This window comes from Corvus brachyrhynchos, unplaced genomic scaffold (genome assembly GCF_000691975.1).
Source record: "Corvus brachyrhynchos isolate BGI_N302 unplaced genomic scaffold, ASM69197v1 scaffold12, whole genome shotgun sequence".
Taxonomy (NCBI): domain Eukaryota; kingdom Metazoa; phylum Chordata; class Aves; order Passeriformes; family Corvidae; genus Corvus; species Corvus brachyrhynchos.
In genome coordinates, this window is record NW_008237885.1 from 4,401,995 (window position 1) to 4,429,681 (window position 27,687).

The following is a 27,687-nucleotide window of genomic DNA, read 5'->3' on the forward strand; positions in this document are numbered from 1 at the left end:
TATCTCAATCTACACCCTTCCTTTACATTTTTCCCATTTGATGAACAGAAAATCTATTACCCAGTTCTGTATTACTTTTGGTGATAATTTATATGCTCTCCAGATGCAGACAGATCAAGATCACATGAACATGAAACACATTTCATTATTTACCCCACACTACCTTTTCCTAGTAATACTGACATTTTCTCATATACCTGGTATTCTTGAATATGATATTATTTACATAATTACAATCACAATAACAAAACTCAAAACTATGACAAAATTCAAAACTGAATCTAGCAAAATGTTTCTAATTGGATTGGTAACATGTCAACTGGAAATCCCAAATAAAAGGACGTAATCTCTTATGGAGCTTGCATATAACTAGGAAGAGTAGGAGTAGTGGAAGAAGTAACACTACTGTTGTTGTTAATTGTTTGTAAGTATTATGCTTTGCAGTAGAAGTAGCATATACATTTTTAATTTGTTAAAAGAAATAGAAACTGAAACCTAGGAGAACTTAATTAAATTAGTATATCTTATTTAGGAAAAGACACAAAATATTTTTAAATTTGGTTCTTGTTGTATCAAAATTGGTTTTGAGTATAATTCTCTGAATTTATGTATATGTCAGCAGAATTTCTTTTAAATCTTTATTAAGGCAACAACTGAGTTAATCAAAACAAAGAAATTGTCTTCTATTCATTAGCAGAATAAAGTTTGTTTCAATGCAGAAAAAAACCCCAGTGTTGCTCAGTAAGCAAAATTCTGGGTATGAACAGAAGTGTGATGAAATGTCCTCTTATACTGAAATAAATTATTTCAAAACATATAAAATGGTACCCAAAGTAAAGAAGTTAATTAGTAGAGTTAAGCTAATTATTTAATTGATTAGTAGAGAAATTAATTAATTAGAGTTTTTGGTACATCCATCATGAAAAAATTACAGGATATTCCAGAAGAAAATAAATATTACTCTGTTGTATTGGAGTTCATATACTGTAAGAAAAACACTTCAGAAAAAAATAAATTGTTTAAAATAAAGGATAACATCCTCTAACACTAGAAACACAAGTATGCATTCTAGTAAAGTACTTAATTCAAGGGCAGATCAAAAAAAGTGCTGTTTCAATAAGGTGAATCAAAATTAAATAATTTATAATGGCAATGTTTTAAAGTCAGGTCTTGAGACATAATCTAGTGAACAGAAAATCTGAACTTTTCTTATCCGTTGTTGAAGTAATTCCCTCATTCACAGAACAGAGAAGTAACATACAGAAAACATGACTTAGAAAACGTCTAGGAAAAAACCATTGCTGCTATTGTAAGAAATAGCTGCGATAGATACCACGCCTCACTGATCTAAAGCTTTGTACAGCCTAAATTGTGAAAGTGTGGTATGCAAGGCCTTGAATCCTGGTTCTCCAGTTTCTCAGGATGGAAATTTATTGCAGCACAGCTGTATTTTCTTAGCGTTGATTCTGATACGCAGCGCATGCATCAGGACACGTGAATGCAGTTTGGAAATTGCTAAGCATTAATCTAGACTCCAGTATTCGAAGCAACTCTTGCTAGCAAACACAAGATCAAATGTCTCATCAGTCGTTTTTCTTTCCAGCTGTAGGATTTACACCTGTGAAATACTCTGTAAGACATATTCCTATCAGAAAAAGGACCCTAGCTACTGACTTATATAGCTGTGGAATTTTAATTCATCAGTTAAGGTTGGATACTTAAGCAAAATTTCTCCCAACATTTCATAAAAGTAAGAGCAGCTAAATATATTTTCTCACATCATAGTGCTTTCACTTATTATTTTACAACTACAAAACATGAATATTACTAGCTGAAAGGATTTGTGATGAGTCATAAGGAGCTAACAGTTTCTGTATCTGGTTTTGCCACCACCAGAAATCAAAACAGCTCCATTGCACGCTTCTCAATACTGACACAAAAGACATCTTTTCCACACTGCTTTCTTTGGAAAGAAAAAGGCAAATAGCATAATATATTTGTCTTTTTTATTGTACCATAAAAAGGGGAATGAAAAGAATCCAAATAATTAAAAATTATTCATGAAAAAAAATCTAGAATTTTTCAGAAAAAAAAATTAGAAAGAAGAAAGCAAGGTTCATTACATTTCTGCTATTTAATATCTTAATAGTCACAGTAGAAATCTTAGTTTGATGAAGAAATGTGCAATTTTTTAGTAAATACAGTCCATTTTATTATTAGCTTTTTGTAGTCCAGGCACAAGCATGGACCTGGCCTTCTCCATCCAAAAATACTAAAGTCAGAAGAACTGCATGTAGTATAGTCAGTGAAGCATGTCCATCTCATGCAGATATGTGGATGCTTACTTCGTGTATGTGTGTTTTGTGGCCAGTTTTAGCTCAGGATACAGGGAAATTAAGGTTGCTGGAGAAGGTGGCTTAAGAACAGCTAAGGATTCCTAATGGAGTTCTGTTACTGTCTTTGGCAGAGGTCAAAGATCTGGCCAGAACCTTGGCCTAGGACCTTGCAGGAGATCTTCAGGGAAGCAGAAAGCAGCAGAGTAAAAAGCTGGAATAACTGAGGTAGAGCAAACTCAAAACCAGACAAAAATACTGGTTGGTGTTTGCCTTTCATTTAGTATGGGGGATACTCCTGCCTGTGTACAGAACCTTGACCACAGAGGAAAAAAAGGGTCACAGTTAATATAGACTGATTATTTTTTCTGATGAGTATTTTCATAGTATTTTTTTGTTCCTTTATTTGATTTTTTAATGCAATGAGACATTTTCAAAGATTTCTCCATCATATTTTATTCAAGGTATGAAGGCTTTTTATTCTGCACTGCTACAAATATGGCCATATATCAGCTTCATCTCAATGGGTTTTTTTCAGTTTGAAAGCATGTCTAGTGATACAGTTTGGTGTTAAAGAAAATAAATACAAAATTTAAGAAAATTCTTAAATAGAAACAGATCATTTTGCTTGTTGAGAATACTAAATATGAACAGCATATTTTCACAGTTGTTGAAGTCATGGAATCAGAGAATGGTTTGGTATGGGAGGGACCTTATAGTCCCTCTAGTCCAAACCCCTTGCTAAATGAGCAGGGACATCCTCAACTAGAGCAGGTTGCTCAGAGACCAGTCCAACCTGACCTTGAATATTTCCAGGGATGGGGCATCTACCATCTTCTCAGGAAACCTGTTCCAGTGTTGCTTCTTGTCTGCTTGCCTGAAATGAATTCAATGTTTTCTTCCTGATCTATGAGTCAGGTCTTTACTGGGCAAAAAGTGTCATAAAGCTATGGACTTATGCAAAGCTGACCTAAAGTAATACTGCCAAGAGTATAGCTCTGGACTGTTAATGGAACCAGGAATAGTCAAGCATCTTATCTTTTTAATCCTTTTTAAAAGGAAAAGAAAGATAAAAAGAAAAAGAAGAAAAGAAGAAGAGAAAAAGAAAAAATAAAGAAAGGAAAACAAGAAAGGAAGAAAAGAAAGAAGATCTGAAACAAATCACAGACAAAAAAACCAATATAACTTTTTGCAGTGTGACCTCCTTTCCAATAAATCTTTTGGTGACACATCTTTATTTTATTATAGGCACCTGCCATTGAAGTTGAATTAATACAGTCATGAATACCTTTTATTTCCATACTTACATGAATAATATTTCTATACTGCAATTTCCATAAGCGTAAAGAGATCTTTAAGGCTATGACAGGATATCACTTTTAAAAAATTGATGGGGAAACACTGAGAAGCTTGGGATTCAAACCAAAGTCCCAATTTAATATTCATTATGCAAAATTCAGAGTTAGCCCAACATTGTTGAGATTGAGTTTATACAAATTTCATGACATTAATATGAATTCTGAGCACAAAGTTAAAATAAGACATTATCCTTTGGAAAAGAGGATTCTATAGTTGCAAATATTATATAGGAAATGGGATGAATTTTGTTGGGTTTGGTTTTTGGGGTTTTTTGCCTAAAGAAAACCACATCACTATTTCCATGAAAAAAATAACTGAAACAGTCCTTTCACCGTAATCACAGTTACTCAAAAGGAAATAAGTAAACAAACAAACAAAAGAAAAAATGGACAGGGAAGGGGACTAGAGAGGGTGCAATGAGAGACTGAGTAATCTTTTTGTGCTGCCCTCGCAGTTTATAGCACTATCCAGAAAAGTGTCCCTGCAGGAACTGGCAGAATCTGTGAAAAGGGGATGAATACAGCCTACTTGCCGGGATAATTGTATCACACAATGAGGGATAAATTAAGAAGTTATACATGTGATACACCATCTGTGTCTGTTTTTGTTATTTTCTCCATATACATCTGTTTCTATTCAGCTATAGGGCAACACTCCATCATATTATGCAGACCAGAATAACACAGAAAGTTCAGTTTTGTTGACAAAAAGAAACTTCTCTTCCTAAATAGATGGTAAGGCAGCAGAGTAATTTTTGATCAGTAAGCTTTGAAAATTAAAACAAGAGAGTTGATCCAAATATATTCACATTTTATATTTGATATTTATAACTCTGGATGAAAATCTCCAGATTCTAACATGTAGTTGTAACTTCAGTCAGATGCTACAGTGTTAGGTGTTTATTTTTTGGTCCCAGCTGGAATGTAACTGAAATCTGGAGAAAAAGAGAAAATAAATAAAAAAATCTACACTATGTATATACAGAAGTTAACCTAGATATAAAACAAGGAAGGATATCCAATTGTGCTGGTGGACTTCTATGATTTTATATCTGATCTCAGGTCCTAGCTGGAAACTGAGCTTGGGGATTTTCCTTAGTGTCTTTCTCACCTACTTCTCTTCTGACCTAGAAGCACAGCTTTGACGACTGAACTAGCCAATCAGTACTAGATGTATTTACTGTTAAATAATGTCTCAAAATAGTTTCTCAGGCACTTCCAAAAGTGATTGTTATAACTGTTGCTCATGTAGTTTCCTTTTTTTTTTTTTCCCCTCATAATTTTATGTCTGACTAATGTGGCTCTAAAATTCTTTAAAATTCTGGAGGTTTTTAGATGCAAAAACTATATAATGTCACTTTCAGAGAAAGAAATATAATCTAGTTAAATACAGAAACCTTGCAAACCTGGACAAACAGCATCCGTTTTGGAGTTGCAGAGAAGAGTGGAGAGATGATATGTGTTCTTGCTTGAACCAGAAAATACAATTTCATGCAGCTCCTGTAAAATGTATATATATAAAATAGATAGGGTCCTTCTGAACTGTAATTGTGGAAATTGAAATACAGAAATGTAAGTTCTGTGGCTGGTTGCCACAAATCAGAATATAATTCAGGAGGGAGAAATAAACCAATCAATCCAGCAAATTACTTTTTTTTTCTCATTCGGTCACTGTGATAAATTCCATACTATCAGGATTATTCTAGTAAGGTAATTCTACCAATTTTTTAGTATTCTCAGATACTGATCTCAACTAGGTTTTAATATGTTCCTAATTAACTTTGGGGTTTTTTCCCTCTGAAAAGACCATCTATCAAAATATCTCTATAGCCAAGAACCACAAAGGAAGGAGCTCTGACAAGGACTGCAGATGGCAATAGCATGGTCTTTGAATGACTTGCCAGGTCTTGGGTCATTTCTGAGATGTGGTTAGATTATCAGATGACATTTTAAATAATTACTTCAGTAAACTTGTTTCCTTCCACAGCAATGCTCCTATCTAACAGAGCTCAAGATTGAGAGAATTCTTTCTATGATGAACTTGGTTTTGTATGAAAAAACACAAAGAACACAAAAAATAGACCATAACCTGATTCTTTCAAGGGTTCTGTAGTTGCCTTAATGGAAAGCTAAAAGAGGAAGGGTCAGAAAATTGTTAGACCCTTTCTTAACACAGTCCTTATAACCTCTAGTTGAGCTTATTAGCTTTGGGTTTAGTATCCCACTAAACCTAGCAATTAGTGGAACAAGACAACAAAACTTCTATCACCTCAAAATCAATTCTTAAATGTATGAAAAACAGATAACAGCCCATATTGTACATTAAAATTTTGATTGTAAAAATCATTATGTGTAATTTGAATGCTCATACAATGTCTTTAATTTGTGTGTTTATTTTTCCTGTATTGAGCGTATGCTCAGGGGAAGATGGGGAAGGGGGGGGCTTTACCCACCATAAGCAACCTGGATGCTGCAGTTGTTCTCTACAAATAACTTGCGAAGGGATGAACAAACCCATCATGTTAGGGAAAAACAACCTATGTGAATCTACATGCTTTCCCTGAGATACATCCTGGATGACATTTCACTGGTGTTCATATTACCTAGTTTCAAGAATTCACCCTCTTCTGAGAAAAATGTAGAAAGGATTGATTATCCTATAACATTCTTATCTCATGAACAAGCAAGTATGTAAGAAAAATTTAGACACAGAAGCCTGATCTCAAGAAAATAATTTATAAAAGCTCAATCTAGCTTTTACATGAAATAGACATTATACCAAGGGGAAAAAACAATCAATCAATCAAGCAGACAAACAAACAAACAAAAACAAACCACCAACCACACACACGTTTTTGGGGGTCTAGCAGCTGCGTTATTGTAAATGCTCAATTGTCAGCTGCACTCCTGTCTATTCCAACTTTATTCCCTGGGCTCTCCTTTTCTGCCTTATATCAATCATTTGGCATTGAGCATTTGTAGCTCCTAGGTTCAAGACGAATTTAGATATAAATGCTCAGACTGTGACAATGAGGGTTGTATACACTCTTTACAAAGCATCTTAATGATCAGACCAGTCATTCATTAAGTAGGAGAACTGAGTTCTCATTCTTAATTACAATCCATAGCTTTCCCATCCTAGAAAATTTCCTGACCGGAACATAAAAAACTGACAAGTGGAAGAATAATTTTCAATGTACTTGTTAAAGACAGGATTACAAAAGACAAAAACATTCTGAAACTGTAAAAATGGTTAGATTAGGTTCCCATTTTTGGGTACATAGGTGAGGAATGAGATATTAAGAATTCTGCTCTCTAGTCTTCTAAATTTTTTTGTAGTGGGGACTTTTTTCAGTTTATTTTGACTTGCTGGTGTTCGGTTTTTTTGGTTGTGAGGTTTTTTGGTTTTTTTGGGGTTGGTTGGTTGGTTGGTTTTGTTTGGTTTTTTGTTTGTTTGTTTGTTTTTGTTTCCTCCAGTGATAATATTTTGCAAAACGTAAAAATAATCAAGTAATCAAAACATGAAAACAAGCATTCTGCTACATGGCATATCCTTACCAATTCATGCCACTTACCAGATTTGTTCTTATCACTACATCCCTTATTGTGCTGGTCAGATTTGTATGTTCTGGTTTCTTTATCCTTTGGCCAGGCAGACTTGAAGGAGCAGACACTTTGCTTCCACGTGCCCTTACACTCAGCCAGTGAGTATTATGACTCATTACTCTCTCCACTTCTTTTGTTGTCAAACTGAGCAAATAATTTGGTGGGAGAAAACTTCATAATCACTCAAGAACACATAAATTTTTGGATCAGTAGCACAGATTTAGCTTCAATTTACTCACTATTTGTACATTACTTTCAAAAATGAACCTTCCAGTATGTTTGGGAGGCTATTTTTAAAGTTATGAGCTGTCAAAATAGATTGATTCTCATTGATAAGGTGAAGCTTAGGGTAACTATTTGGTAGATAGAAGAGGGATGGGGAAGGGGAAATCACCATTTCTACAAAGACAACTTTATTACCAAATCTTCAGACAGATTTTCTAAGAGTCCATGCTATAAATCTGGCTATTGTGTACAGATGATAAAGTGTCAAGTAGAGGTTATAACTCATATGGTGTCGGTGTTTCAAATCCAACAGAGAGCTTTGCCAGTATGTCATATATATCTCTCCCAAACTTTTTGGAAACTTTTTGAGTTTATCTTATACTGAGAATGAAGGTTTCAATAGAAGACTTAATCTGTCACTTGCTATACCTTCTGATTTTCTTAGAGAGCTTAGTGTCTCACAGTATTTTGAAAGACCTGAGTACAAAAAATTGTAAAGTCAAATTTATAATTAATTAGAGGTGAAACAGTTAAATTTGTGACTGTACATGAATCTTTATGACTGAAATTTATGGCTACCTTCACTGTAGTTGGGATTCAGGCCACTAGAGTCCAGTTCAATTCCACTGTCATCAATAAACCTTTGGAAAAACAATTGCACTTGACCTATATTGAGGACAGGAGACCAAGTATAAAAAAAGACATTTAAGTGAATATTATAAAATTATTCTATGGAATGACATTTAGAGACCTATGATGGACAGCTTACTGGCACTAATTTCCTAGGAACAGAAGTAGAAACAGAATGAATTACTCAGAGGAAGTAAAAAGCAGAAAAAAATGTAAAGCAGAAAAAATAGAACACTGACATGCTAGTTTTCTTTTCAACACTAATTTCCAGATAAGAATCATCAAGAAAGAATGTGGTGATTATGCCAAGTATCAGTCAAACAAAGAAAATTAATGCTATTGCGTTGATACAATTATGTACTCTAAAGCTTTCTCTAACTAATCTTATTGTTAAATGAGTTAAATTGTTAACAAGTGTGTGTGGGTGGGGGAAAGAGCAGAATAAATAACAAGGATTTCAGACCACAGAGACACATATTAAGGCAAAAAAAGTATAGATCTGTATATACTTTCTGATGGAGACACAGTCTCTTGGGGCTGTTCTTTTCAGTCTTGTATTTAAAACAATAGACATAAAATTTTGGTTGTAGGCATAGAAAAAATTTTTTGTACCAAAGATATGTCATCTAAATATTCGAATATAGAATTTAATTAAATTTCTTCGTAATTGGGCAGTACCACTATTATCAAATGTCTTTAGATACACTGAAGAGAAAAACAATATCTAATATAAAGAGCTGGGAAACTACCAGGTCCCTAGCCCCACTCTTCTGCCTCCCCAAACTCAAGAGCCTAGTCTTTCTCAGTCATCTCTTTCACTAAAAACCAATAAAATAAAAAGGAAAAAAGATAATCACAGCAACAATGAAAGGGGTTTTATTTGTTGATTGTGAAAATTTAATATGAATGCATAGAAAATGCAGTTCCAGTCAAGAAAAATTCATTCAATTCGGGTTGCTTATTCTCTGAATAAAAAAATAGGACCTCACAGAAAAGCCAGATCCTGAATATATTGCTTGCTAGAGTATTTATCAAACTTCTGAAGCAATACTTGGATGTTCAGTTTGTCATTTTTATAGTTTATTAGTTGTTTTTTGGTTACTCTTAAGCTATGTTCAGGATTCAAACCCACTCTTATTCATCAACCACTTGCAGAAAGGAAAGAAAGTATTTGGGGTTTTTTTCTCTGAAAAAGCTCTTGACCTTGTTCTCTCTTTATCCACAGCTTGTTTTCTCTAATTTTATAACTTCACCTTATCAGCTACTGAAAATGTATGATTACTTTTTATTAGTGTAAATTTATGTACTTTTAGTAGATTGAAATAGTTTATGGTCTCTTTTCTAAAAATGTTGTTCCTGCTCTCCTATTTTTATTTCTGAAATTCTAATCACTCATTTTTTTGTTCTTCTAAAAATGTGTTATTCCTAGGCTTTGATATGTTTCTCAGTTTTATGTGCAGCTCCATTTTCTGTTAGACTGATAAACCTGAACAGGACCTGCAGTCAGCAATTAATGCATTAGCCAGTGCTCTACACAATAAATGTTATTCATAACATATTTTGACTTTTACAATTTTATAAATTCCACTGTCTGCATCATCTTGCATCTCACGAGCATTAAACTAGGAAGTAAACTTCAGACGCTTACTGTGTTAGGTTTTCAACTTTGAATCCTTTCAAATTATTTGTTTCTGAATTGATTTGCAAGATAATATTCATCTTCTGTCCTTTAGTAATAAAATTTGCTGTAGGAAATGACACTTTATTCCCTCTCCACGAGTTTTAAGCACAGTGATTCCATTTTCTTGTTATGGTATCTATAGTTTGTTATCACCAACATAAATCCAATAATTTCCTCCTTATATCTCTTTATATACTGTAAAATTTTCTCCATTACAACTCTGATACATAGCTTAGCTGGTCATATAGAATAAGACTAGGTAGAAGTTTTAGTATAATGCACTTAGTGTCTACAAAAACCCCAAGCAATCAAATAATTATGAGATAAATCTAAACATGGATCAATCATTCCCAAAGTTACCTGCCATGCTAGCTGCCACAGCAGTTTTTAAATGTTTGAATTGACATGAGTTAATGTGAACTTTCCTACAATGATCTAACATCTAGATTGGTTCTTTACTGTTAGTCATTAAAAAGTGTAAATTATAAAAATCCATATTATAAACAGCTTACCCGTAACATAAATCTAAAGTAAAAGTGAGTTTGCTGACATACACAGTAACGTAAGCAGAGCAGAAAGACATGCTACTACCTTACTGAGAACTTGCCTAAAATACTTCTTTAAGATGGGGACAGAGACAGGTGAAGTCTTTGATTGCCCGGCAGCTACAACTGTCCACAAGATCTAGGAGGGTTAAATTTGAAAGGTTCTGCTCATTGCACATATTCTACTGATTCCTCCACCTGCTATCCCCATTTCTTTTATTGAAGGATAATGACATTTCTCACATAAAAGATTGGAGTGTCTGTGGAGACAGAAATTAGGCTATGTTCTTGCAGCCTCATCTTATGTCTTAAGTGTTTCTTTCCATTCTCTTAATTCTCTTTCCTTTGCCAGGCTGATGCTGAAAAGAAAGATAACCCTTATACTCTTCTTTTATATGAGCGAGAAATAAAGATAAACTATGTGCCCTTGTTGAAAAGGCTTTCTCTTTTGACGCTACAGGCTTCCTAAAGAATCTCAGGAATTAATTCCTATCTCTGAATTTCCTTCAAAACTGACACAAAAGGGGAGACAAGGTGTTCTGGTTTTTGTCAGGGTAGAATTAATTTTTGTCACAGTAGATAGTAGAGGGCTATGTTTTGGATGTGTGCTGAAAACAATGTTGAAAACACAAAGATGTTTTTGTTATTGCTGAGCAGCACTTACACAGCATTTTCAGCTCCTCATATGACCCCATCAGCAAGGAGTCTGGGTGTGCAGAAGAAGCTGTGAGGGGACTCAACTGGAACAGCTGACCCTAACTGGCCAAAGGGATATTCCAGACCATATAGCATCATGGTCTGCAATAAACTAGGGGGATGGTTGGCTGGAGGGGCTGCTGCTCAGGGATTGGTTTGGCATCACTTGTCTTTCTCATGTTTTCTCTCTCTCTCTCTCTCTCTCTCTGTGTCTCTTATTTTCCTTTTTATTACAATTCTAAAAATTATACTAATTATTACTATTTTATTTTCTCTTATTTCAATTAACAAATTGTTCTTATCTCAACCCACAAGTTTTCTCACTTTTCTGACTCTGCTCCCCACCAGGGCTGCTGGGGGTGAGCAAGCACGCAGCTGTGTGGTACTTAGTTGCCAGCTGGGATTAAATGATGACAGGAGGAGTTTGAATGTACAAGGGAAATCCATATAAAATTTAACAGGGGTTAGTTGTGTGAAAAAATTCACAATTAAAAGATTTCAGTGATATGTATAGAACTCTCAAACATATTTAGACAGGATACAGGAATGACTAAATTGCAGAGAATCACCAGTTCTTTAAGCTTATCTCCTCTGTTTCTGTACTGCTTTTATCCTTCTTCCTAGGAGCATGTGAAAAATATACATATGAACTATGGACTAATTTTTGTTTGTTTTCTTGCTTTGTTTTTCAAGTGTTTATTGTTGTCTGGCTTGATTTATGGATGACTTTAGGGGTGTGTAAATATAAATATTCATTTGTACAGGATCTTTTATTTTGACCACACAGTAAATGTTTTAAGCCACTACAGTACCTGAAAAAACAACTCATTCAATGTACGAAATTAATTTGTCCACTACTTAACAAAGATTGTAGTCAATAAGTTATGAGGTTAGTCACCCCAACAGAAGTAGTTGTTAAGCTAAATTATTCAATGCGCAATAAAATATATTTAGCCAAATCCATTTCTTCCATCGAGAAAATAGCATCTAGCCATTACCCTGACACCTCTTCAGAAAAAGTTGCTTTTATGCAATTCAAAACATGAATTATGTGGACAGTTTTTCAGTATTTTTCTGTAAATAAAATTAACATTTAGAAAATAAGTGGGAAAGAAAAAAGAAAGTGTACAGCATTTTTATAAGAAATAAGGTTTTTAACAGCAAATTTCATACTTGCAGTCTCTTCTCCACAAATTGGTAGCAATGTTATAAATATTGAACTATATATCAGATCCTTCAGGCAGCAACTCATAAAAATTAAGAAACTAATGGTGTTTCTAAGAACAGCTGCTTTTATAGTTCAGGAAATATTACCTGTCTCTTTTTCTGCTGCTTACAGTGTTATTGAAGAATAATATTTTGGTGTTTAAAGATATAAAACTGGTTAGATTATCTTTGCTATGGTTGTCACATGAAAGCTAAGGATATGTTATCATAAAATCATAGAATGTCTTGAGTTGGAAGGGACCTTAAAGATCATCCAAGTCCAAGCCCTTTGCCATAGGCAGGGACATCTTTCACAAGACCAGGTTACTCAGAGCCCCATCCAAACTGGCCTTGAACACTGCCAGGAATGGGGCAACCACAGCTTCCCTGGGCAACCTGTTCCAGTGCATCACCACCCTCATAGTAAAAAACTTCCTCATAATACTTAATCTAAACCTACTCTTTCACTTTAAAGCCAGTCACACTTGTCCTATCTCTAAATGCTCTTGTATAACATCTCTCTCCACCTTTCTTCAGGTGGATTCAAGATGGACCAGAGGGAGTGTCAGCCTTCAATTAACATGATTTGTGAATCTATCAAAGTCCTCAGAAATCTAAAAAACTGAGAACTGTGCAAGTACGCATGTAATGCTAAGAATAAACAATCAAAGGCTTCTAATAGACTGGTCTTTTTTTACTTCTTATCATAGAATCAAAGAATATCTATTCCGAGTTGGAAGAGACCCACAAGGATCACTGAGCCCACCTTCTGGCCCTACACATAAGGACTTTTTATTCTTATACTTTTCCACATTGATTTCTCACAATTCCCATTTGATTCCCATTTTCCCTGCCTATTCTTCCTCAGCTAAACATTGCAAATAAGTAAATCTCCCCCAGCCTTGAAGGGGATCTGGAGAGCCTCCCCTGCTGACTCAGGGTGATGGCTGTCTACCCTGGGTCCATGGGGCTCCAGGAACAGCTCTGGGAGGGCCAGACCAGCAGCTTTTATTTCTGACAGGGGTGTTGTTCCCCCACCTGCCATTCGTCCCCTGCACTTCTTCCTATTGGTAGAAATAAATGTTTAATTATGCAAACTAGTGGTCGCCACCATACATAAACAGTTGTTTTGTTTTATTGCTTAAAGTTTGATGAGAAGTCAGAGGCAGCAGTATTACAGTGTTCTCTTTAGTCAAATATTTACTGTGAGGTTTTCTTGTTTAGACCAAAACTTAACTTTCTTTATATGTCTCCTTGAGTTCTTCCTTTGCCAAGCAGACAACAATCTCTTTGACAAGGATCAGGCTGAACAATAGAAGGTCTGTGCTTGCTGGGTAGGTAAAGGAGCTGAATATAACACTAAGACAAATAACTAAACTAGAGCTTTTAGAAATACAATTTCAACAGCCAAGAAATACGTATCCTTTTAAAATCTGAAGGGTGCTGTCAGCTTACTGAACTTTATTGCAACAGAGGACTGACAGGAAGTGTGTGAAATAGTGTAGCCTAGAGGGGAAGACACAGGAAGAACAGCTGAGGACACTTGCTTTGTTCAGCCTGAAGGAGACTGAGGGGAGACCTCATTGCAGTCTCCAAATTCTGTGTGAGGGGAAAAGGAGGGGCAGAAACTGATCTCTTCTCTCGTGACCAGTGACAGGACCCAAGGGGATGACATGAAGCTAAGTCAGGTAAGGTTAAGTTAGATATTAGGAAAAGGTTCTTCACCCAGAGGGTGGTTGGACACTGGAACAGGCTCCCTGGAGAAGTGGTCACAGCACCAGCCTGACGCTCAAGAAGCCTTTGGAAAATGCTCTCAGACACATGGTGTGGTTCTTTGGCCTGTCTTGTGCAGGGCCAGGACTTTGATGATTCTAGTGGATCCCTTCCAACTCAGGATATTCTGTGATTCTATGGTAACTGTAATTTCAACACTGAGAATTAAATTTTTGTAAGAGATCCTTTCCTGACTTCTGAAATACTTCAAAAATCCTGTCTAGTGAAATCTAGTCCACATTTAGGTTGTACTAAATCACCTAAATAAGCAAAAAAACAAAGAACAGACTGAGACATGCACAGCCATATTCTCAGGCACCAGATGCTCTTACTACAAAAGTTGTTGTCATTAAAATGAAAAACACATGCTCCTTGCTTGTGACATTCCATCAGTTATGCCAGGTTCCTGATAACAGGCTATTTCCAGGCAGTGGCTCCAGCTGTGTTGCTTAATTTCTATGCATGGGCTGAATACATGAAGTCAGACTCTGCACAGGAGCCAATGTATATATGTGCTGTGTTCTGCTTAGTTTAGGATTTATCCAGTCAGGTCTTGTTTCTGACACAGAACAGACATATTATAGCTTTGTTTTTCTTTTTGGATTTTCTTTTCTTTTTCTTCTGTTCTTGTTTTATACTTGACATATCTAATTATTGAAGAAATGCATTAGTTTCACAGAAAAAGTATTTTATAGAAAATGTTTCTGTTCATGTAAGAGATCCTAAAGGAATGAAAAATCTACAACAAATTACGATATGCAGATATACAGAATAACAGTAACAAAAATCCCCCAATCTCACTACCAGCTAGTTTGCTAATACTGACAGAACAATATTCATTTTCAGTTTTCCCAAACGTTGATATTGCTTTTTCCATCAACCATAATTAAACTGATTCCCCATATTTTGTTGTTCAGTTGATTAACGAACTTTGCTGTATTTCAAAATAAGGAAACTGGAGTGCAAACTGAATGGAAGAGCTGATCTCTAACTTCTACCTCAATTTCCTAAGCAAATATTTAGGTCAGTATCTAGTAATATTCAGATTAATAAAATAACAAAAGGAATTTTTATAACAAAACAGGAAAATAAAAATGGGGTTGAAACCTAAGCCATCCAAAATTAATGATGGTGTTTGGCTGCAACCTTCCTGCTTATGGAATTCTCCAAAAATTGCTAATTTTTACTTCTATTACAATCAAGACACTAATAAGCTTGCGGGCTTTTTAAATTGTAATTGCTATAAATTGCAGATATTACAACATAGGAAGAATTATACTAAAAAGAAAATTCCAATCACTTACATATTTCAGTGACCAAATCTGCAACAACAACAAAAAAAAAAAATTTCAAAGACTAATGTTATCAATAACAATTTTGATAATTTTCTAAACTGACATGGCAAATTGTCCCCATCCAGTATCTAAACACCTACACAGTGTCTCTCACTCTCCTCTTCCTAAGCAGAATGGAAGAGACAAGTAAAGCAAAACCTGAAAAATCATGGGTCAACATAGAGACAGTTCAGAAAGTGAAGGATGGAGGAAAATACCAGGTGATACAAAGGCAATCATTCACCACGTTTCATGAGCAGGCTGATGTCCAGCCACTTTGGAGGACAGTGCCACTGCTTTTCAATCTACTACTAGTGGTCAGTTTTGGGTCAGCTGTCCCATCCATGTTCCCCCTAGTTTCTTGCCCACTTCCAGACTACTTGTTCTGGAGCAGGACAAAATGGGAGGAAAAAGGAAAGAAAAAGAAAAAAAAAAAAAGAAAAAGGGTAGATTGGTAAATTGTAAAGCCTTGACCTGCTCTAAGCATTGTTTAGCAATATCCAAAACACTGTAGTGTTATCCACACTTTTGGACAGCAACCCAAAACACACCACCATGTGGGCTGCTATGAAGAAAGTTGACTCCATCCCAGCCAGAGCCAGTACAAGTGATTTACTTCCCAATCGAAGGATAACCTAGTTTTGATCATCAATACATGGTTTCTCAAATAGACTTTTTTTACTGCTACAGGCAAAATGGCAAACACTGATTTCTGCCATATAGCAAGAATGAACTGCCTTGGTTGGACTGCAGGACGTGCTATTCACAATATCTCCCACAGTACACCATGGAAACACATCTGTTAGTAATTAAATAAGAAAGTTTATAGTCTTCTCCAAATTGTCTCAGTTATTTTATCAGCAACAGAAGATAATACACACTTTGGCCACATTTTTGGGCGTGGCAGCAAGAAGTAATGATAAAGGGGCAAGGGGAAGATAATAAAATGCTTACCTAGTGTCTTAAGCATTTCAACAACAGCAGTTAAAATCACTAAGACATATGAAATTTGCAGGATATTTTGAAATTCAGAAATTATGTCACATGAAACTGCAGACTCTGTATAAAATGAAAAAAATCTCAGTGGGCTGTTAGACAGAGATTTATTTCTTGGTCTTCCTTGATATAAACCAAAGTTACATCTCTAGCCCAAAACCCTGGCAGACATATCCACTTATTCTCAGAACTGCCATTCTCAGGCTTTAGCTTTCAGCATTGTGTCATTCAGATCTTGTTACTATAACTGCTAATAGAGATGAGAATTGGGGGATAGTACTCCTCAGCATGACTGAGATAGGGTGATACCCTCATAGGTGTTCTGCAACTGCATGTTAGGAGTGTGTTTGAAAGAAAAGCTGTAGAAGCAGAACTGAGGAATAACATGTAGTCCCAATTAATCTGATATTTCACAAGAACATGAAGACTTTGCTGAAAAGATCAATATGACTGATTAGGAAGACTAGAAGTGAAGACTTGAAGGTAATCTACAGTCAACAATTACAGCAAATACCACGCCTCAGAAATAAGACTGATCTACTCAACAGTGTTTAGCTTCTGAGATTGTAGGCAGTTCAAAACAGACTCAGCAAAAAAACCAAACCACCAAACTACTCACATACAAAACTTAATCTGTTCCTTCTTACACTGAGGACTCCATATGATTCAATTAGGTGAGAAATAAGTCTTAATTGCTTTAATTGCTAATTTTGCATTATGCCTGATTTTATTGTTAATTAGATTATAGAAAATAAACTGGATCCTCAGAAAGAACAGAGTTATTTGTGTTCTTTCTGTGTATGAGCATTGTTTCCTGCTAATTTTGCTTCTGACACCCAGAAGGAGTTTATTTAAAAGTTAATATTGATTTAATTGTTGGCATTAAATTTCTAGAGTTAAAATATTTTGAACTTGAATATTACATGATAAGCAAATTCTGCTTGTTTATTTGTTATAAGTAATATATTGTATGAAATAATATTTTTTTGGTCTTGTATTAAAACTATGACATATTTTCAAATATTAAAACAAGTAAAACTAAATAAAAATGAAGTCTTTAATGGAGTTCTTCCACTGCCACTATCATGCATCCCTAATCTGTCCTGTTGGAGATCTGCTATGAGTTGTTGGAAGACAAAAATACAGTATCTTCTCAGTAACCCACTGATGAAAAGCAAAGGTATATATACATATTTTTATGAAATTTTTTTTTTTTTTTGCTTCAGCTGCAGAGAATGTTGCTTCCTCTGATTCTTCCTCATTCTCCCTCACAGGAAGAACCTACTCCTCTCTTGCTAACTGAGTTAACCTCTTCTTCCACTGTTTCTTCTTGACTACAGGAGAGTTGAAGTTGAGGCTTGAGTCTCTGCTTTAACAATACTGTTAATTTGTATGTCCCGAGTTCCAGAGACCCTCTTGCCCTGTTGAGGGTGCAGAACACAGGCTCAGTAGGTGTAGCATGCATTTTAATATTTCCATCTCTTTGATGTAGGCAAGGAATCCTTTCTCAAATCCATGAGGTTTGCCAGTTCAAAAGGTTATTACAATGGTTTTGCCATGAAGTCCCAGATAATTGGAGGGGAAAAACACTATAAGCATCTCTCTAAATTCTTCTCACACCTTGCCACCCTTGTCTGTCAAGGAACAAACAGAAAAAGCTGAACACAGCCAGGTTGAAGTTCAATGTACAGCAAGAGAGGGAGTGCATCACAGAGCAGGTGAAGTAACAAAGAAAACAGTATCAAAAGCTATCAAGTCAACTTTGTGACAAGAAACAGCAAGTAAGTACCTGCCAACTACCTGCTAAACTGTTACAATAACTATGAATGCAGACTAGCTTGTTCCAATCAAATCTGTAATTATCTAAAAATTCCCAAGACCCATGTTGGCTTCTAAACAAGACTTTGGTGGCTTGACCCCAGACAAAAACTGAGCACTCACACAGGCACTCGCTCCCTGTCCTCCCCAGCAAGATGAGTGAAAGAAGCAGAAGAGCAAAACCTGAAATTTCATGGGTAGAGATAAAGAACATTTAATAGGTGAGGGAAAAGAGGAAAAAACCGAGACCAAATCTAAAACAAAACAAAGCTAAAATAAACACAAAACAACACTCCCCAAAAGCAAGCAATTTAAATGTAGCTGCTCACCTTGCCCCACAAGGGGAATGCCCAGAGAGTCAGAGCATGTTCCATGCTATGAAATAATTTTTTTGCCACTGTTTGTCTACTTGCACTACTGTGCTGACTCCCAGCCTCTTGCTCACACCCTCACTGTTGCTCACAGTTGAAGCAGAATGAAAAGCTTGATGCCATGCAAGCAAAGTTGAGCAATAGCCACAATATTGATGTGTTATCGTCAGTCAAAAATCAGTCATTTTAGTCAAAAATCTAAATCTCAAACAGCTCTTTCTGGGCTGTTGGGAAGAAAATTAACTCCATCCCAGTCAGACCCAGGTATATCTAGTTAAACATCTTGAAGTTTGCTTTGAATCTAGGTAAAGGGAGATTTCATTTATTTTCAAGAATGTATGGAAATGTATTCTGAGCTACCTATCATAATCTCTCTATTACCACTTGACATCATTAAAACCTTTCCCCTAATATTACCTGAAAAGCACAAAACTTTGGGGAGACTTGCAAATCTCTTTGGGGATTACAGAATGTCTTGAAGTGCTCTAGAGAGAAGATGTCACCCATTTAGATATTCTTGTCTGTGGCAGTTTGTTTATATCATTTTAGTTTTTTTCAGCACTAAGCATGAGTATTGCTATACAAGCTACATTTCAATATACGGTTTCATTGTACAATTAAATATATAGTGTTATGTATATGGTTATATGTATTTTATGTAGAGATTAATTATACATGGAATTTTTTAAAGATTTTAAGTTGTCAAAAAAATGAAAAAACTATTTCATTAAATACAAGATCAAATGATTGTTGTGTTTGTTTATATTAGGACATATTCCTTTAACTCTTCTGGGTGATGATTGATCTGGACTCTCTCTTCCCTGACTTGATTGCCAGATGGTTAGTTTGATTAGCATTGACTTGTTAGCCATGGGACAACATCTGTCTCAGACTCTTAAAATAAAATCTGTTACATATATATATATTTTATTTTATGACAACACACCTTTAACTTTGCAGCAGAAGTTAAATTAAATGAACCCTTAAGCACCCTCTCATACTAATCTCATGTGAAGAGCCAAATTTTTGCTACAATCCAAACCCACCACATCTACTGGCTCCCCTTGCTGAAACAGATGAGTATATTGGGTATGCATGGCCAGGTTTTGGTAGTGGGAGGGTCTACAGAGGTGACTTCTGTGACAAGCTGCCAGAAGCTTCTCTATGTCCAACAGAGCCAATGCCAGGTGCCTCCAAGACAGACCCACTGCTGGCCAAGGCTGGGCCAATCAGAAATGGTGGTAAAGCCTCTGTGATAACATATTCAAGAAAGAAAGAAAGAAAGAAAGAAAGAAAATTATTGTGCAGACGTAATTATGGCCAGAGAAGAACGAGGTGAGAATATGTGAGAGGAACAACTCTGCAGACACAAAGGCCAGTGAAGAAGGAGGGGAAGATGCTCCAAGCACCTGAGCTGAGTTTCCTCTGCAACCAATGATGCAGACCATGGTGAAGCAGCTGTGCCCCTGAAGCCCATGGAGATCCATAGGGATGAAGAGATCCACCGCTGGAGCAGGTGGGTGCTCAAAAGGGGGCTGTGAACCCAAGAGAAAGCTGTGCTGGAGCAGGCTCCTTGCAGGGACCTGTGGACCCATGGAGACAGGAGCCCACGCTGGAGCCGGTTTCCTGGTAGCACTTGCGATTCTCTGGGAGACCCACGTTGGAGCAGGCTGTGCCTGAAGGACTGCACCTCATGGAAGAGTGACCCATGTTGCAGCAGTTTGTGGAGAACTGTCTCCTGTGTGAGGGATCTCATGCTGGAGCAGGGGAAGGACTCCTTTTCCTGAGCAGCAGGAGAAAAAACATCGCCGTAACCCCCATTCTGTCTCCCTGCATTGCTGAAGGGCAAGAAGGTAGAGCCTGGGAAAGAGAAAAGGGTATCTTTAAATGCAGTCTTTTAGAACAATCTGAATAAAATAGACTTGAACCTTAAGTTCAAGGCAACTTAGCTAATATAGGCGTATTATGCTCACTAAAGGGAAGTAATGAAATAATGAGAATTAGTGACTTGTACTGAAATGGGCAAGATGTTCTGGATGAAGAAAGATTGTAGGCTTTTATTTCTGATTAAAATTATTAGAGATTCAATTGCAAAGAAATCAAAAAGCTATAGTGTATATAAGAATCATGAATATATAAAATATAAACCCATTACAATGGTATCATAGCCATATTTCTCTAACACAGAAAATGTGTTTATTTATTTAAATAATCCAGTTTCAAATAAAAGTAAATACTAGATATTGTAAATATAGGGATATTTTTTTTAATCTGAACCAGCTTTAGTGTGTTTTTTAATTATGTGATGATTATGATTTAGCATGTTCTGACTTCACATCTATGAATAAGGTTAATGACACACCACAGCTGTCACTATTTAACAAACAGCGGCCTGTTGATACAGGGTACCACAGCCCAGGACATCATCAGGCGTCTCTGTTGGGATGGAGACAGGGCAACAGGTGCCTCTGAGGTCAGGACAGGGCATTAGCCTGGGGGAGGTTGTTGGTATCAGTCCTGGTGAGGGGAACCACGGACACACAGCCCCAGAATGGCTGGAGAGGGCCATGAGCATGAGGCCAGTTAGAAAGTTAGTCCAGCGAAGGAAATAGGGGCAGAGATGTGGCTGTGAGGGAGCTGGGGCAGGTCCAGGGACTTTGAAGTGGGGATTTGAGGGCAGACAAACCCTCTACAGTGATGGTGTCCTGGTTTTGGCTGCGATAGAGGTAAATTCCTTTTTAGTAGCTGGCACAGTATTCCATTTTGGATTTAGGATGAGGATAAAACACACTGTTTTAGTCGGGTTTGAGTAGTGTTTACCCTATATCAAGGACTTCAGTTTCTCATGCTCTGCCAGTGATGATGTACATAAGAAGCCAGGAGGGAGCACAGCCAGGACAACTGACCCAAACTGGACAAAGGGATATTCTATACCATGGAATGTCATGCTTAGCACATAAACTGGGGGAACTTGGCCAGGAGACACTTTGCTGCTTTGGAGCAGGTGTGGCATCAGTCAGCTGGTGGTGAGCAATTGTATTGTGCATCACTTCTCTTGGGTGCTGGTTGTCTCTCTCATTTTCATTAGTATTATTATATTATAGTTTGTTTCAATTATATAACTGTTTTTGTCTCAACCCATGAGGCTTATTTTTTTTTCCTTGATTCTCTTCCACACTAAGGCTGGGAGTTGGGGATAGGGGAGTAAGGGTGGGAGTGAGTATCTGTGTGGTTCTTTTGCAGCTAAATCATGACAGATGTTCAAGATAAGCAGACCTGGCCAGTGAATTCTAGACCTTGAGAAAACCAGAGAAGGACAAAACAGACTGCAACAAGAAAAGATTGAAAAATAGTCCCGAAGACACTGTGGGATTTTGAAATGATTGTTGTGCTCTATCCACATTGTTGACTACTTCCCAGCAAAGAGGAAAGGATGGAGGTGATTGATGGTGGGGCTCCAGCACCCTTTGCTCAGTGGAAATCATCACTGTCAACCTGAAGACCCAGGGACCATCACAGAGAATGAGCACAACCCTGTGGCAGAGGGGCAGGTGCAGTAAGGACTTTTGTTTAACACTTTTTAGTGTATTATTATAAGAGTTTTTCCTGTATTGATTCAAAGTTTAAGTGTTATTGTAACTGGACTGATGGTCACTCTTTGGTCCATTTCAATTTGGTAACTCAGAATTTAATTAGGCAAACAATACTTACCTTGTTCTAGAATGAGTTCCATTTTCTCTATGCGTAATTTTGACTGCAACAGTACAGGTGATAAATACAACTGTTGGTACTTAATATTTAATAGAAAACAACAATATATTGATACATTAAAAGAATATCTTAACTATTCTAAAACATGTCAATCAAATAAATAAATGAAGGAAAAGTACTGAAAAGGCTATTATCTCTTTCAGAAATAGTTATGCAAAGAATCAGTTTTTAATTTTATAGTTTTTCCAGAATAACACTACAGTACTAACAGATATACGAAAAATCTAGAAAACCAAATCTTCAAGTTGAAAATCAATAGAATTTATCATAAACTGTTAGAAAATATGTAATTCCCCTAGAAATTTCCCTTTCTCAACCATTTTGTATTTTAAGCAAAGCTGTTAATTTAAATTTCAGTATCTACACTAGAAATATGTTCCATTCTTCTTTCTTAAGTAGTATGTCATAATTTAATGGTTACAACATAATCTCCAAAAATGATTTAGTATACAGTGACAATGAGTTCTGCAATGCTTACAATTGTGAACAAATAGTTTTATATTATCAAAGTTCTACAGAAGGAAATTATGATGCAAGAACAACCTCGGTGTTGTAATCTGCCATCTGCTTTAGAAATGTGTAAGAAGAAAATTATCATGAAGAATGATTTTAACATAAAAGGGTGAGTCCTATGACATGTTTTTTTCTTATTGAAAAAAACCCATGCACAGAAATATATTTGAAGCACATTAAATGTTTGACTTTAAAATGGATGGATATAGGACATCACATTTTTTTACTGAGACATGACAACATGCTACAATGAATGGCTATTTGATATGAGGTACATTCTGTGCTTTAAACACTGGTGGTTTTGTCAATAAAGAAGATGGCACATCCAAGTTATGTCTGTACAAGTTACGTATATATTTCAGTAACAAAGAGAAAGTAACCATGATATCTCCTGCCATTTCAAACAAGCAGTCCCTGATAATGTCTAAAAAATTTAACATAAACCACCTTAAGACCATTTAAAACTTTTTCTTTTGTTGGGGGAATTTTACTTTTCTTTCTGATTTGATTTTTTTTCCTTGAATTGCATCTTCATCTAACTTCTCCCACTTGCAAATTTGTGTTTCATTATTGTTAGCCTTCTGTCACTTAGAACTACTTAATCGTTAATAATGTGAAATGCAGTAGACATCCACTGTTATGAATTAACCATTCTATACTCATGTAACTCTGACAAAAATTAATGTAGTTTAAATCCTCCTGACAGAAAAGACCTTCTGAAACTTATGTCCAGTTCTCTTTTTTTTCGGCTGTATGGTTTATTTTAAGATTGATTTTGAATTGTGTTATCTACCTTGCAGAACACTTGCAGAACTTGATCTATGTTCTAATGAATGTATAGCTATATCTATTCTTAGGAAATTGGAGATTTGATGTGACCATGTTAAAGACAGAAAACCAAGTTTTTCCAAATTTTCAATACACATTGGCAGTGCTTAGTTCTTAATCATTATTAAACATTATTATTCTATATGCAAACAATTATTCTGTATGAAACATATACTTACTTTTACTATGAGTATCAGTATGGAACTGATGTTGGCTTAGCACTGATGGCTGTGATCCTTGCTGGTTCCTAGTCCCAGGTGTTAAGGTTGTCAGGCTTGACAGCTTGGCAACAAAGATGAAAAAGTAAAGAGGGCTTCCTTTCCTTCCTTTCCTTCCTTTCCTTCCTTTCCTTCCTTTCCTTCCTTTCCTTCCTTTCCTTCCTTCCTTTCCTTCCTTCCTTTTCTTCCTTTCCTTCCTTTCCTTCCTTCCTTTCCTTCCTTCCTTTCCTTCCTTCCTTCCTCTTCTTCCTTTCCTTCCTTTCCTTCCTTCCTCTCTCCTGCTGTTTTCATTTTTTCACTGCCAGTACCCAAAACAAAAACAGGAGATCCCATTTGCTATTCATATCTTCTTTTGAGGACCAAAACTTTTTCTGGTTTTGCTTATTTTGCAAAAGTAATTTGTTTCACTAGACACTCTTCAAGTCTTCTCTGCAGGATCATTTGGCATTTACCAGATATCTCTTCTCCTTGTTTATATATTATTCAAATTTATCTTGCCAGTGCACAAGAGCCTACACTGCAAGGAACCAAGTTCAATACTCACAGCTATATGTGGATGTTCAATAATCAGATCAAATTAGCAGAAATAAAAAGAACACCGTACTTTGTAAACACAGCCCAAAATCTTTAAGTGATCAAAATAGGTTTGACTTCTCAGGGACTCTGATTATCCTTGAGAAATACTGATAGGTGTTGGACAATGACTCTTAGACTCACTGGGGCAAGAGGAGATTATCTTCTGCCCCAACTGATGAGACATAAGGTTACAGAAACCTATAGACTTGTTTTTATGGCTTACTTGAATATATAGCTGAAGTGAAATAACTGGAAATATGGTGAGAAAAAAAGAGCCAAAGATTTTTACAAAATAAAAAGAGAAAGGAAAAAAGATCGCCTAGCAATGCCATGGAAAATATATGGAAAGGTTTTATTGGTCTGCACATTTTCTTCTATTGAAATATAGTAAAGATAACTTTAATTTCTATTAGTATAGTAAAAATATTGTAAAGACAGTCTTTAATCAAGTTTGATTTCATAAAATATATTATAAACAGATTCTGTTTGGTTGAACTACTTGTTCTTAAATATAATGGCTATCCAGATCACTGTTAAATCCCAACAATTCTTTTACAGAACCCTCCCCATTAATCATAAAATTGTAAACTCAAGTGTTTTAAGAAATATGCAGACCTTGTATCATGGCTGTCTGCACCATCAGCTGTCCATGTAGCACAGTTTAAAAAGCACTAACCCAAATCCTTACTAATATATTATCCATGTATGTGACATTGCAGTAGAAGATTAAAAAAGTTTCAAATCAGATTTACTGTTGTCTAGGAAGGAAAATTTGTTCAATAGAATGAACACAAAATATTGAGTCTTTTCAGATGGTTTCAGATGCTTTTTTCTTGGTTTTGTTTGTTACTTTTTAATGAAGCAGTCAATTAAAATGCTCTCTTGCCATGTACTACTGAACTTTTGCAAAATTGAAATAATTTTGAAAACTCTCTCGGATTTTTTTGGATAAAAATTGAGTTTATAATTACTCTGTTCATGTCTGAAGCTGAGATATCTTGGAAATTGTTTATGGTATTTTGAAACTACTTTTATTAATATAAAGTGAAAAACATTATAAAATGTTAAGGAAAATTCACTTTACTAATATATGTGAACATATAACTGAATAGTTCTGCAATATATTGCTATAGCAACAAAGCAAAATGCTTTGTTCATTAACTTACTGTAAAAGGTGTTTGATGTGTGATGATAGATAGCACAAAGAGCACATATGGTGTATAAAGATCTCATTCATTCAAAAATTACCAAGATAATACAGAAAAGTGTAATTTAGCCAATATAATAAAGATAATGGGGATTGATGTATGGTAGACACAAATCTCTTGTAAGGAACAATCGAAAACCTTTTGCCTAAACCTTGATAGTTACTGACTTGTGAAAAGATGTCTTCATTTCACAGAAATTGAAAGTGCATTTGTCAGGTAAAATGACTCTATTTATTTCTTGGCTTATCTTCCATTTTAATTAAAAAAAAATACACTCATACCATTAACATCACAGAGAAAAAGCTTTTTCAGTAATAATCTTAATTTTTGTTAACTATCTAGAAATAACTTAGAACTTGCATTTTTTAACAGCAATTCCCCAAGTTAATTGCTCAAGATCAGTCATAAAATGATGGGAAGATGTTTTTCCTGGTTTTAGTTTTACCAAGGCTGATTTCAGAAATATTAAAATAAAAGTGGTTAGTTCATTGATGTAAAAATGAAGTTATCTCTTGATCTTTACTCAGCAGCTTTTTCCTCAAATTTTAAATCCGTCAAATGCAATGATGGATTTCCATATTTTTTACAGTAAAGGCAAAATTGCCAATAGTTTATTTTCAAGGCACTGTCAATTTTTATGCTGCCACTCAGTTCAGCAGCCTAGTGGACTTCAAAAAGAATAAACAAGAATTTTCCAAACTTCTGGGACTCATATTCATCTGGCTGTAAAGCTTAGGAGCTTAGGAGCCCTCTGTAGTCAAAAAAAGAAGTATTATTTCCATAAAATTGTTCTTTCTGCCCAAAAATATCAGAAATAAGCTTGAAGAATATTACAAAGGACTCTTTCTTTATATGTATGGGAATTCTCATTCAAGCATTGGTTCAAACTTCTTCAGACTGTGAAGGAAAATACCACCTGATACATTTCTCCTCACAGTTTTGCATGTGCTCTGTATTCATCCTCATTAATATATGGCATATCACACCCATTACCATTTGAAATATGAATCAATCAGCAACAGGTGTGTACTCTTCATGACCAGTTCTCCATGTGTCTACATCTTTTCACTTTATTGGGAGCACTAATTTATTTTTAACTGTTATATTGCCGTCAAGCCTGTTTCCCACTTCATCTTTTTAAGCACAAATCTCTGGTCTTCTGTCTATTTAAGAAAAAAAGGAATTGTGAATGTGTTCTAGAAATTGAGATTTACATATTGCTTCCAGAGAGTTGAGTTACAGTATCTGCTTAGTATATTTCACTGCAAATGTGAGGGAAATAAATATATTTTTAAACTCACTTATAAACGTCTCTCTAAAGGTTTCTTTTGGGAGCAATAGAAGACACTGACAAAATGGTAATTTTTTTTACATTTCAGCACATATGAATATTTTATTAATATTTATAATAAGTAACAAATGCATAATTTCAAAACTTTCACAGATTTTTTCCTCAAATTCTATTCCCTAAATAAGGCTTTTAGAAATTCCTGCACCTGCAAGAAAAACTGTCAAACTGGAGAAAGCCAGCTGTCAGGATTTTAATTTCACAGGAAAATATTTTTATAAGACCCTGACTTACAAAAATACAACATAATCAGTAGCTTTCATTCAGCAGTGGAAGCTGAGATATACACATGAATTGTGAATAAGAATTTATTTTTCCCTTGCAGGTTTAGAAAATAGTTTCATAGACCATTTAAAAAAATTATTGGCCTGTATATTTGCATTTCTGTTGTTCCTCCCATGTGATCTAATAGCCTCATCTACATTTTTTCACTACGTTTGGTAAAGTTATGTTTTCAAAATGCTACATTATCAAACAATCTTATGGGTTATAAATAGAAAGTATATAAAAAAAATTAGTAAAATATTTCCAATAGTCTGAAAATAATTTTTGTAACTTTTGATGACCTGCTGTTCTGGTAATTATAACATATTTGCTAAAGATAAGAATTCATTTTTATCATCTAAATGTAATGGAGAAACAAATACTCAGAT